Raw genomic sequence first — 14,952 nt, 5'->3', positions numbered from 1 at the left:
ATGATATGATATATCATTGCTCCTGAGGAAGTTGTCTAGTACGACGAAATGCGTAGAGCCACTTTCATTGCTGCAGCTGCTCTTTCTACTGAAGGCTTCAGAGTTGCTGAGGTCCCCCACCGTTTGCCTCCAAGACCGGATGCCGTCACCCCAACAGCGGATGTGACGTCAGACGCCATCTCCCACCCGGTCTGTTGTGAGTCTAAGGAGAAGATCCCCGGTGAGCTGCTCCACACTGAACCAGCACTCCATTTGCCTCAAGTAAAGCCTTATGTGAACTATGATTATGTACACAATGTGAGTACAATTCCTAAAATTTGTTGTTTGTTTATATAAATTTTATGCACGATCGACACTATGGTCTGCCTTTCTTTTGCATGTCTCTGATCCACTCACATCTACTGACGTCTGAGCTGAGGTGCTGATTTCTTATGCTGTAAACCTGGGCTGTTGTTCCTGAAGATCCTGACACCTTTCTACCTGCTGTGTAGATCAATGCTTTTTACCTTTTGACCTGCTGTAAGTAGGCATTGCTATAGAGCCAAGACATACATGTTTTATCCAGATTGAAAAGAACTTATTACACTATTGTATGCATTTATTTTTTATTTTTCATGGTGTATCCCTGCTATCTTCGCTCCCTTCCCATCCCGGACATGTTATGATATATGTCATGATATGATATATGTCATGATATGATATATGTCATGATATGATATATGTCATGATATGATATATGTCATGATATGATATATGTCATGATATGTTATGTCATGATATGATATATGTCATGATATGATATATGTCATGATATGATATATTTCATGATATGATATATGTCATGATATGATATGTCATGATATGATATATGTCATGATATGATATGATATTTGATATGTCATGATATTATGTCATGATATGTAACGATATGTGATTATATGTCATGATATAATATGATTTGTCATGATATGTCATGATATGTTTTGACATATCAAAATATTTAACAAAATAATGCAAAATGAATGACAAATAGAAAAAAATAAAAAACGATTTTTTTAAAACAATGCAAAAAAGAAAAAAATGCAAAAATAATGTAACGATCTAAAAATTCAAATATAATGATAAAAATAATGCAAAAAATCATGTCATGATATGATATGTTATGATATGTCATGATATGATATGTCATGATATGTCATGATATGATATGTCATGATATTATATATGTCATGATATGATATGTAATGATATGATATATGTCATGATATGATATGATATTTGATATGTCAAGATATTATGTCATGATATAATATTATTTGTCATGATATGTCATGATATAAAATGATTTGTCATGATATGTCATGATATAAAATGATTTGTCATGGTATGTCATGATATGACATATCAAAATATTTAATAAAATAATGCAAAATGAATGACAAATAGAATGAACAAAGAGAAAACCAACAATGAGAATGGGATTTGAACCCATGCACGCAGAACACAATGGATTAGCAGTCCATCACCTTAACCTCTCGGCCAACTCATCTATAGAAAAAAACAAAAATGGATTTTTTTTAAAAACAATGCAAAAAAGAATAAAATGCAAAAATAATGTAACGATATAAAAAATGCAAATATAATTATAAAAATAATGCAAAAAATCATGTCATGATATGATATGTCATGATATGTCATGATATAATTTGTCATAATATGTCATGATATGATATGTCATGATATGATATATGTCATGATATGATATGTCATGATATGATATATGTCATGATATGATATATGTCATGATATGATATGATATTTTATATGTCATGATACTGCACCGACACACTTTATTCGAGCAAATACCCAGTATGTACCTGGCAGATACCTGGAATGCGCCGCTCCTCACCTCTGACAAGCCCCGTTGCGTTTGCCTTCCCAGCCTGGTTTCATGCCTGGCTGACGGGCGGCTGATCTGTTAAATGATAATGATTAGGATTTAATAGGCTGCAATGCTTCGCGTGTCTACCAGATGGCATAAATTCATGAATTGTAATGCAGTATATATATATATACTGTGCAATATTGCAGCCAGCGGGAATACAATGCTTCAATCCCTGCCTGGAAAATACCTCAATGCACTCGGGCAGAAAACAGTCACAAACCTCAATACACCCGGGTATACCCGAATTCGTGGGACTAGCCGAGCTCGAATAAAGTGTGTCGCCAGTGTATTATGTTATGATATAATATGATTTGTCATGATATGTCATGATATAATATGATTTGTCATGATATGTCATGATATGACATATTAAAATATTTAAAAAAATAATGCAAAATGAATGACAAATAGAATGAACAAAGAGAAAACCAACGATGAGAATGGGATTTGAACCAATGCATGCAGAGCACAATGGATTAGCAGTCCATCGCCTTAACCTCTCGGCCACCTCATCTATAGATAAAAATAAAAAAGGATTTTTTTAAAAACAATGCAAAAAAAGAAGATAAAAATAATGCGAAAATTAATGTAACGTTAAAAAAATTCAAATATAATTATAAAAAGAATGCAAAAAATCATGTCATGATATGATATGTCATGATATGTCATGATATGATTTGTACAAATACTGTATGTCATGATATTATATATGTCATGATATGATATATGTCATGATATGATATATGTCATGATATGATATGTCATGATATGATATATGTCATGATATGATATGATATTTGATATGTCATGATATTATGTCATGATATGTAACGATATGTGATTATATGTCATGATATAATATGATTTGTCATGATATGTCATGATATGTCATGATATGACATATCAAAATATTTAACAAAATAATGCAAAATGAATGACAAATAGAAAAAAATAAAAAAGGATTTTTTTAAAAACAATGCAAAAAAGAAAAAAATGCTAAAATAATGTAACGATCTAAAAATTCAAATATAATTATAAAAAGAATGCAAAAAATCATGTCATGATATGATATGATTTGTACAAATACTGTATGTCATGATATGATATATGTCATGATATGATATATGTCATGATATATGTCATGATATGATTTGTCATGATATGATTTGTCATGATATAATTTGTTATGATATGCCATGAAATGATATATGTCATGATATGATATATGTCATATATGATATATGTCATATGTCATGATATGAAATGTCATGATATTATATATGTGATGATATGATAAAAGTCATGATATGATATATGTCATGATATGATAATATTTGATATGTCATGATATTATGTCATGATATGTCACGATATGTGATTATATGTCATGATATAATATGATTTGTCATGATATGTCATGATATGTCATGATATGTCATATCAAAATATTTAACAAAATAATGTAAAATGAATGACAAATAGAATGAACATAGCAAATACCAACGATGAGAATGGGATATGAACCCATGCATGCAGAGCACAATAGATTAGCAGTCCATCGCCTTAACCTATCGGCCACCACATCTACAGTATAGAAAAAAAAAAAAAGGATTTTTTTTAAAAACAATGCAAAAAAGAAAAAAAATGCGAAAATTATGTAACGATATAAAATGCAAATATAATTATAAAAATAATGCAAAAAATCATGTCATGATATGATATGTCATGATATGTCATGATATAATTTGTCATGACATGTCATGATATGTCATGATATGATATATGTCATGATATGATAAATGTCATGATATGATAAATGTCATGATATGATATATGTCATGATATGATATATGTCATGATATGATATATGTCATGATATGATATGATATTTTATATGTCATGATATTATGTTATGATATAATATGATTTGTCATGATATGTCATGATATAATATGGTTTGTCATGATATGTCATGATATGACATATCAAAACATTTAATAAAATTATGCAAAATGAATGACAAACAGAATGAACAAAGAGAAAACCAATGATGAGAATGGGATTTGAACCCATGCGTGCAGAGCACAATGGATTAGCAGTCCATCGCCTTAACCTCTCGGCCACCTCATCTATAGATAAAAATAAAAAAGGATTTTTTTTAAAACAATGCAAAAAAGAAGATAAAAATAATGCGAAAATTAATGTAACGATAAAAAAATTCAAATATAATTATAAAAAGAATGCAAAAAATCATGTCATGATATGATATGTCATGATATGTCATGATGTGATTTGTACAAATACTGTTTGTCATGATATGATATATGTCATGATATGATAATATTTGATATGTCATGATATTATGTCATGATATGTCACGATATGTGATTATATGTCATGATATAATATGATTTGTCATGATATGTCATGATATGTCATGATATGTCATATCAAAATATTTAACAAAATAATGTAAAATGAATGACAAATAGAATGAACATAGCAAATACCAACGATGAGAATGGGATATGAACCCATGCATGCAGAGCACAATAGATTAGCAGTCCATCGCCTTAACCTATCGGCCACCACATCTACAGTATAGAAAAAAAAAAAAAGGATTTTTTTAAAAACAATGCAAAAAAGAAAAAAAATGCGAAAATTATGTAACGATATAAAATGCAAATATAATTATAAAAATAATGCAAAAAATCATGTCATGATATGATATGTCATGATATGTCATGATATAATTTGTCATGACATGTCATGATATGTCATGATATGATATATGTCATGATATGATAAATGTCATGATATGATAAATGTCATGATATGATATATGTCATGATATGATATATGTCATGATATGATATATGTCATGATATGATATGATATTTTATATGTCATGATATTATGTTATGATATAATATGATTTGTCATGATATGTCATGATATAATATGGTTTGTCATGATATGTCATGATATGACATATCAAAACATTTAATAAAATTATGCAAAATGAATGACAAACAGAATGAACAAAGAGAAAACCAATGATGAGAATGGAATTTGAACCCATGCGTGCAGAGCACAATGGATTAGCAGTCCATCGCCTTAACCTCTCGGCCACCTCATCTATAGATAAAAATAAAAAAGGATTTTTTTTAAAACAATGCAAAAAAGAAGATAAAAATAATGCGAAAATTAATGTAACGATAAAAAAATTCAAATATAATTATAAAAAGAATGCAAAAAATCATGTCATGATATGATATGTCATGATATGTCATGATATGATTTGTACAAATACTGTATGTCATGATATGATATATGTCATGATATGATATGTCATTATATGATATATGTCATGATATGATATGATATTTGATATGTCATGATATTATGTCATGATATGTAACGATATGTGATTATATGTCATGATATAATATGATTTGTCATGATATGTCATGATATGATATATCAAAATATTTAACAAAATAATGCAAAATGAATGACAAATAGAAAAAAAATAAAAAAGGATTTTTTTAAAAACAATGCAAAAAAAAATGCAAAAATAATGTAACGATCTAAAAATTCAAATGTAATGATAAAAATAATGCAAAAAATCATGTCATGATATGATATGTCATGATATGTCATGATATGTCATGATATGTCATGATATGATATGTCATGATATGTCATGATATGATATGTCATGATATGATATATGGCATGATATGATATTTGATATGTCATGATATTATGTCATGATATGTAACGATATGTGATTATATGTCATGATATAATATGATTTGTCATGATATGTCATGATATGTCATGATATGACATATCAAAATATTTAACAAAATAATGCAAAATGAATGACAAATAGAAAAAAATAAAAAATGATTTTTTAAAAACAATGCAAAAAAGAAAAAAATGCAAAAATAATGTAACGATCTAAAAATTCAAATATAATGATAAAAATAATGCAAAAAATCATGTCATGATATGATATGTCATGATATGTCATGATATGATATGTCATGATATGTCATGATATGATATGTCATGATATTATATATGTCATGATATGATATGTAATGATATGATATATGTCATGATATGATATGATATTTGATATGTCAAGATATTATGTCATGATATAATATAATTTGTCATGATATGTCATGATATAAAATGATTTGTCATGATATGTCATGATATAAAATGATTTGTCATGGTATGTCATGATATGACATATCAAAATATTTAATAAAATAATGCAAAATGAATGACAAATAGAATGAACAAAGAGAAAACCAACGATGATAATGGGATTTGAACCCATGAATGCAGAGCACAATGGATTAGCAGTCCATCGCCTTAACCTCTCGGCCACCTCATTTATAGAAAAAAATAAAAAAGGATTTTTTTAAAAACAATGCAAAAAAAGAAGATAAAAATAATGCGAAAATTAATGTAACGATAAAAAAATTCAAATATAATTATAAAAAGAATGCAAAAAATCATGTCATGATATGATATGATTTGTACAAATACTGTATGTCATGATATGATATATGTCATGATATGATATATGTCATGATATATGTCATGATATGATTTATCATGATATGATTTGTCATGATATAATTTGGTATGATATGTCATGAAATGATATATGTCATGATATGATATATGTCATGATATAATATGTCATGATATGATAATATTTGATATGTCATGATATTATGTCATGATATGTCACGATATGTGATTATATGTCATGATATAATATGATTTGTCATGATATGTCATGATATGATATATGTCATGATATGATATGTCATGATATGATATATGTCATGATATGATATATGTCATGATATGATATGATATTTTATATGTCATGATATTATGTTATGATATAATATGATTTGTCATGATATGTCATGATATAATATGATTTGTCATGATATGTCATGATATGACATATTAAAATTGTTTAACAAAATAATGCAAAATGAATGACAAATAGAATGATCAAAGAGAAAACCAACGATGAGAATGGGATTTGAACCCTTGAATGCAGAACACAATGGATTAGCAGTCCATCACCTTAACCTCTCGGCCAACTCATCTATATAAAAAAATTAAAAAGGATTTTTTTTAAAAACAATGCAAAAAAGAATAAAATGCAAAAATAATGTAACGATATAAAAATGCAAATATAATTATAAAAATAATGCAAAAAATCATGTCATGATATGATATGTCATGATATGTCATGATATAATTTGTCATAATATGTCATGATATGATATATGTCATGATATGATATATGTCATGATATGATATGTCATGATATGATATATGTCATGATATGATATATGTCATGATATGATATGATATTTTATATGTCATGATATTATGTTATGATATAATATGATTTGTCATGATATGTCATGATATAATATGATTTGTCATGATATGTCATGATATGACATATTAAAATATTTAAAAAATAATGCAAAATGAATGACAAATAGAATGAACAAAGAGAAAACCAACGATGAGAATGGGATTTGAACCCATGCGTGCAGAGCACAATGGATTAGCAGTCCATCGCCTTAACCTCTCGGCCACCTCATCAATAGAAAAAAATAAAAAAGGATTTTTTTAAAAACAATCCAAAAAAAAAGATAAAAATAATGCAAAAGTTAATGTAACGATAAAAAAATTCAAATATAATTATAAAAAGAATGCAAAATATCATGTCATGTTATGATATGATTTGTACAAATACTGTATGTCATGATATGATATATGTCATGATATGATACAGTAGCGACATATCTTATTGCACTAAATACCGGCGGCATGCCGGGATCTGCCCCAGCTGCCGCCAGTAATGCACGCGCGCCGCCGCGTTTCCCCACTCACCCCCCCTCCTCCATCGCGCGCAATTTACACACCCTTCCGGACCCCTGTACCCCATCTGCTCTGCCACTCTGCTTCCCCGAACCCCCGCTTACCTTAATTTCATCTCCAGGGGTGTCGGGGAAGCCTGGGGAAGCCGGGGAAGACGGGGAAGCCGGGCGCGCCTGTGACTGTGACGTCACAGTGCGCCGCCACGCGCCGCGGCTACCCGCTTCCCAGCCACATACAGCCAGCGGCTTTTGCTCGAATAAGAGCTGCCGCTGCTGTATATGTCATGATATATGTCATGATATGATTTATCATGATATGATTTGTCATGATATAATTTGGTATGATATGTCATGAAATGATATATGTCATGATATGATATATGTCATGATATAATATGTCATGATATGATAATATTTGATATGTCATGATATTATGTCATGATATGTCACGATATGTGATTATATGTCATGATATAATATGATTTGTCATGATATGTCATGATATGATATATATGTCATGATATGATATGTCATGATATGATATATGTCATGATATGATATGTCATGATATGGTATATGTCATGATATGATATATGTCATGATATGATATGATATTTTATATGTCATGATATTATGTTATGATATAATATGATTTGTCATGATATGTCATGATATAATATGATTTGTCATGATATGTCATGATATGACATATCAAAATATTTAACAAAATAATGCAAAATGAATGACAAATAGAAAAAAATAAAAAAGTATTTTTTTAAAAACAATGCAAAAAAAAAAAATGCAAAAATAATGTAACGATCTAAAAATTCAAATGTAATGATAAAAATAATGCAAAAAATCATGTCATAATATGATATGTCATGATATGTCATGATATGTCATGATATGATATGTCATGATATGTCATGATATGATATGTCATGATATGATATATGTCATGATATGATATTTGATTTGTCATGATATTATGTCATGATATGTAACGATATGTGATTATATGTCATGATATAATATGATTTGTCATGATATGTCATGATATGTCATGATATGACATATCAAAATATTTAACAAAATAATGCAAAATGAATGACAAATAGAAAAAAATAAAAAATGATTTTTTAAAAACAATGCAAAAAAGAAAAAAATGCAAAAATAATGTAACGATCTAAAAATTCAAATATAATGATAAAAATAATGCAAAAAATCATGTCATGATATGATATGTCATGATATGTCATGATATGATATGTCATGATATGTCATGATATGATATGTCATGATATTATATATGTCATGATATGATATGTAATGATATGATATATGTCATGATATGATATGATATTTGATATGTCAAGATATTATGTCATGATATAATATAATTTGTCATGATATGTCATGATATAAAATGATTTGTCATGATATGTCATGATATAAAATGATTTGTCATGGTATGTCATGATATGACATATCAAAATATTTAATAAAATAATGCAAAATGAATGACAAATAGAATGAACAAAGAGAAAACCAACGATGATAATGGGATTTGAACCCATGAATGCAGAGCACAATGGATTAGCAGTCCATCGCCTTAACCTCTCGGCCACCTCATTTATAGAAAAAAATAAAAAAGGATTTTTTTAAAAACAATGCAAAAAAAGAAGATAAAAATAATGCGAAAATTAATGTAACGATAAAAAAATTCAAATATAATTATAAAAAGAATGCAAAAAATCATGTCATGATATGATATGTCATGATATGATTTGTACAAATACTGTATGTCATGATATGATATATGTCATGATATGATATATGTCATGATATGATATATGTCATGATATGATATATGTCATGATATGATATATTTCATGATATGATATATGTCATGATATGATATGTCATGATATGATATATGTCATGATATGATATGATATTTGATATGTCATGATATTATGTCATGATATGTAACGATATGTGATTATATGTCATGATATAATATGATTTGTCATGATATGTCATGATATGACATATCAAAATATTTAATAAAATAATGCAAAATGAATGACAAATAGAATGAACAAAGAGAAAACCAACGATGAGAATGGGATTTGAACCCATGCGTGCAGAGCACAATGGATTAGCAGTCCATCGCCTTAACCTCTCGGCCACCTCATTTATAGAAAAAAATAAAAAAGGATTTTTTTAAAAACAATGCAAAAAAAGAAGATAAAAATAATGCGAAAATTAATGTAACGATAAAAAAATTCAAATATAATTATAAAAAGAATGCAAAAAATCATGTCATGATATGATATGATTTGTACAAATACTGTATGTCATGATATGATATATGTCATGATATGATATATGTCATGATATAATATGTCATGATATGATAATATTTGATATGTCATGATATTATGTCATGATATGTCACGATATGTGATTATATGTCATGATATAATATGATTTGTCATGATATGTCATGATATGATATATATGTCATGATATGATATGTCATGATATGATATATGTCATGATATGATATGTCATGATATGATATATGTCATGATATGATATATGTCATGATATGATATGATATTTGATATGTCATGATATTATGTTATGATATAATATGATTTGTCATGATATGTCATGATATAATATGATTTGTCATGATATGTCATGATATGACATATCAAAATATTTAACAAAATAATGCAAAATGAATGACAAATAGAAAAAAATAAAAAAGGATTTTTTTAAAAACAATGCAAAAAAAAAAATGCAAAAATAATGTAACGATCTAAAAATTCAAATGTAATGATAAAAATAATGCAAAAAATCATGTCATAATATGATATGTCATGATATGTCATGATATGTCATGATATGATATGTCATGATATGTCATGATATGATATGTCATGATATGATATATGTCATGATATGATATTTGATTTGTCATGATATTATGTCATGATATGTAACGATATGTGATTATATGTCATGATATTATATGATTTGTCATGATATGTCATGATATGTCATGATATGACATATCAAAATATTTAACAAAATAATGCAAAATGAATAACAAATAGAAAAAAATAAAAAATGATTTTTTAAAAACAATGCAAAAAGGAAAAAATGCAAAAATAATGTAACGATCTAAAAATTCAAATATAATGATAAAAATAATGCAAAAAATCATGTCATGATATGATATGTCATGATATGTCATGATATGATATGTCATGATATGTCATGATATGATATGTCATGATATTATATATGTCATGATATGATATGTAATGATATGATATATGTCATGATATGATATGATATTTGATATGTCAAGATATTATGTCATGATATAATATGATTTGTCATGATATGTCATGATATAAAATGATTTGTCATGATATGTCATGATATAAAATGATTTGTCATGGTATGTCATGATATGACATATCAAAATATTTAATAAAATAATGCAAAATGAATGACAAAAAGAATGAACAAAGAGAAAACCAACGATGAGAATGGGATTTGAACCCATGCGTGCAGAGCACAATGGATTAGCAGTCCATCGCCTTAACCTCTCGGCCACCTCATCAATAGAAAAAAATAAAAAAGGATTTTTTTAAAAACAATCCAAAAAAAAGATAAAAATAATGCGAAAGTTAATGTAACGATAAAAAAATTCAAATATAATTATAAAAAGAATGCAAAATATCATGTCATGATATGATATGATTTGTACAAATACTGTATGTCATGATATGATATATGTCATGATATGATATATGTCATGATATATGTCATGATATGATTTATCATGATATGATTTGTCATGATATAATTTGGTATGATATGTCATGAAATGATATATGTCATGATATGATATATGTCATGATATAATATGTCATGATATGATAATATTTGATATGTCATGATATTATGTCATGATATGTCACGATATGTGATTATATGTCATGATATAATATGATTTGTCATGATATGTCATGATATGATATATATGTCATGATATGTCATGATATGATATATGTCATGATATGATATGTCATGATATGATATATGTCATGATATGATATATGTCATGATATGATATGATATTTGATATGTCATGATATTATGTTATGATATAATATGATTTGTCATGATATGTCATGATATAATATGATTTGTCATGATATGTCATGATATGACATATCAAAATATTTAACAAAATAATGCAAAAAGAATGACAAATAGAAAAAAATAAAAAAGGATTTTTTTAAAAACAATGCAAAAAAAAAAAATGCAAAAATAATGTAACGATCTAAAAATTCAAATGTAATGATAAAAATAATGCAAAAAATCATGTCATGATATGATATGTCATGATATGTCATGATATGATATGTCATGATATGTCATGATATGATATGTCATGATATTATATATGTCATGATATGATATGTAATGATATGATATATGTCATGATATGATATGATATTTGATATGTCAAGATATTATGTCATGATATAATATGATTTGTCATGATATGTCATGATATAAAATGATTTGTCATGATATGTCATGATATAAAATGATTTGTCATGGTATGTCATGATATGACATATCAAAATATTTAATAAAATAATGCAAAATGAAAGACAAAAAGAATGAACAAAGAGAAAACCAACGATGAGAATGGGATTTGAACCCATGCGTGCAGAGCACAATGGATTAGCAGTCCATCGCCTTAACCTCTCGGCCACCTCATTTACAGAAAAAAATAAAAAAGGATTTTTTTAAAAACAATGCAAAAAAAGAAGATAAAAATAATGCGAAAATTAATGTAACGATAAAAAAATTCAAATATAATTATAAAAAGAATGCAAAAAATCATGTCATGATATGATATGATTTGTACAAATACTGTATGTCATGATATGATATATGTCATGATATGATATATGTCATGATATATGTCATGATATGATTTATCATGATATGATTTGTCATGATATAATTTGGTATGATATGTCATGAAATGATATATGTCATGATATGATATATGTCATGATATAATATGTCATGATATGATAATATTTGATATGTCATGATATTATGTCATGATATGTCACGATATGTGATTATATGTCATGATATAATATGATTTGTCATGATATGTCATGATATGATATATATGTCATGATATGATATGTCATGATATGATATATGTCATGATATGATATGTCATGATATGATATATGTCATGATATGATATATGTCATGATATGATATGATATTTTATATGTCATGATATTATTATGATATAATATGATTTGTCATGATATGTCATGATATAATATGATTTGTCATGATATGTCATGATATGACATATTAAAATTGTTTAACAAAATAATGCAAAATGAATGACAAATAGAATGAACAAAGAGAAAACCAACGATGAGAATGGGATTTGAACCCATGAATGCAGAACACAATGGATTAGCAGTCCATCACCTTAACCTCTCGGCCAACTCATCTATATAAAAAATTTTAAAAGGATTTTATTTAAAAACAATGCAAAAAAGAATAAAATGCAAAAATAATGTAACGATATAAAAATGCAAATATAATTATAAAAATAATGCAAAAAATCATGTCATGATATGATATGTCATGATATGTCATGATATAATTTGTCATAATATGTCATGATATGATATATGTCATGATATGATATATGTCATGATATGATATGTCATGATATGATATATGTCATGATATGATATATGTCATGATATGATATGATATTTTATATGTCATGATATTATGTTATGATATAATATGATTTGTCATGATATGTCATGATATAATATGATTTGTCATGATATGTCATGTTATGACATATTAAAATATTTAAAAAATAATGCAAAATGAATGACAAATAGAAAAAAATAAAAAAGGATTTTTTTAAAAACAATGCAAAAAAAAAAAATGCAAAAATAATGTAACGATCTAAAAATTCAAATGTAATGATAAAAATAATGCAAAAAATCATGTCATGATATGATATGTCATGATATGTCATGATATGATATGTCATGATATGTCATGATATGATATGTCATGATATTATATATGTCATGATATGATATGTAATGATATGATATATGTCATGATATGATATGATATTTGATATGTCAAGATATTATGTCATGATATAATATGATTTGTCATGATATGTCATGATATAAAATGATTTGTCATGATATGTCATGATATAAAATGATTTGTCATGGTATGTCATGATATGACATATCAAAATATTTAATAAAATAATGCAAAATGAATGACAAAAAGAATGAACAAAGAGAAAACCAACGATGAGAATGGGATTTGAACCCATGCGTGCAGAGCACAATGCATTAGCAGTCCATCGCCTTAACCTCTCGGCCACCTCATTTATAGAAAAAAATAAAAAAGGATTTTTTTAAAAACAATGCAAAAAAAGAAGATAAAAATAATGCGAAAATTAATGTAACGATAAAAAAATTCAAATATAATTATAAAAAGAATGCAAAAAATCATGTCATGATATGATATGATTTGTACAAATACTGTATGTCATGATATGATATATGTCATGATATGATATATGTCATGATATATGTCATGATATGATTTATCATGATATGATTTGTCATGATATAATTTGGTATGATATGTCATGAAATGATATATGTCATGATATGATATATGTCATGATATAATATGTCATGATATGATAATATTTGATATGTCATGATATTATGTCATGATATGTCACGATATGTGATTATATGTCATGATATAATATGATTTGTCATGATATGTCATGATATGATATATATGTCATGATATGATATGTCATGATATGATATGATATTTTATATGTCATGATATTATGTTATGATAATATGATTTGTCATGATATGTCATGATATAATATGATTTGTCATGATATGTCATGATATGACATATCAA

At 26.6% G+C, this 14,952-nt stretch overlaps 3 non-coding genes across 3 annotated transcripts; all 3 read right to left on the bottom strand.

Moving 5' to 3' along the window:
- Positions 1–3,993: 3,993 nt before the first annotated feature.
- TRNAS-GCU (transfer RNA serine (anticodon GCU)) lies at positions 3,994–4,075 on the bottom strand. The gene has a single exon. It is a non-coding gene; the product is annotated as a tRNA-Ser (tRNA).
- A 3,449-nt stretch (positions 4,076–7,524) lies between these two features.
- Positions 7,525–7,606, bottom strand: TRNAS-GCU (transfer RNA serine (anticodon GCU)). Its single transcript has one exon. It is a non-coding gene; the product is annotated as a tRNA-Ser (tRNA).
- A 3,839-nt stretch (positions 7,607–11,445) lies between these two features.
- Positions 11,446–11,527, bottom strand: TRNAS-GCU (transfer RNA serine (anticodon GCU)). Its single transcript has one exon. It is a non-coding gene; the product is annotated as a tRNA-Ser (tRNA).
- Positions 11,528–14,952: the final 3,425 nt, after the last annotated feature.

The sequence above is a fragment of the Ascaphus truei genome, assembly GCF_040206685.1.
Source record: "Ascaphus truei isolate aAscTru1 chromosome 23 unlocalized genomic scaffold, aAscTru1.hap1 SUPER_23_unloc_1, whole genome shotgun sequence".
Classification (NCBI taxonomy): domain Eukaryota; kingdom Metazoa; phylum Chordata; class Amphibia; order Anura; family Ascaphidae; genus Ascaphus; species Ascaphus truei.
This window is presented reverse-complemented; position numbering and strand designations above follow the sequence as displayed.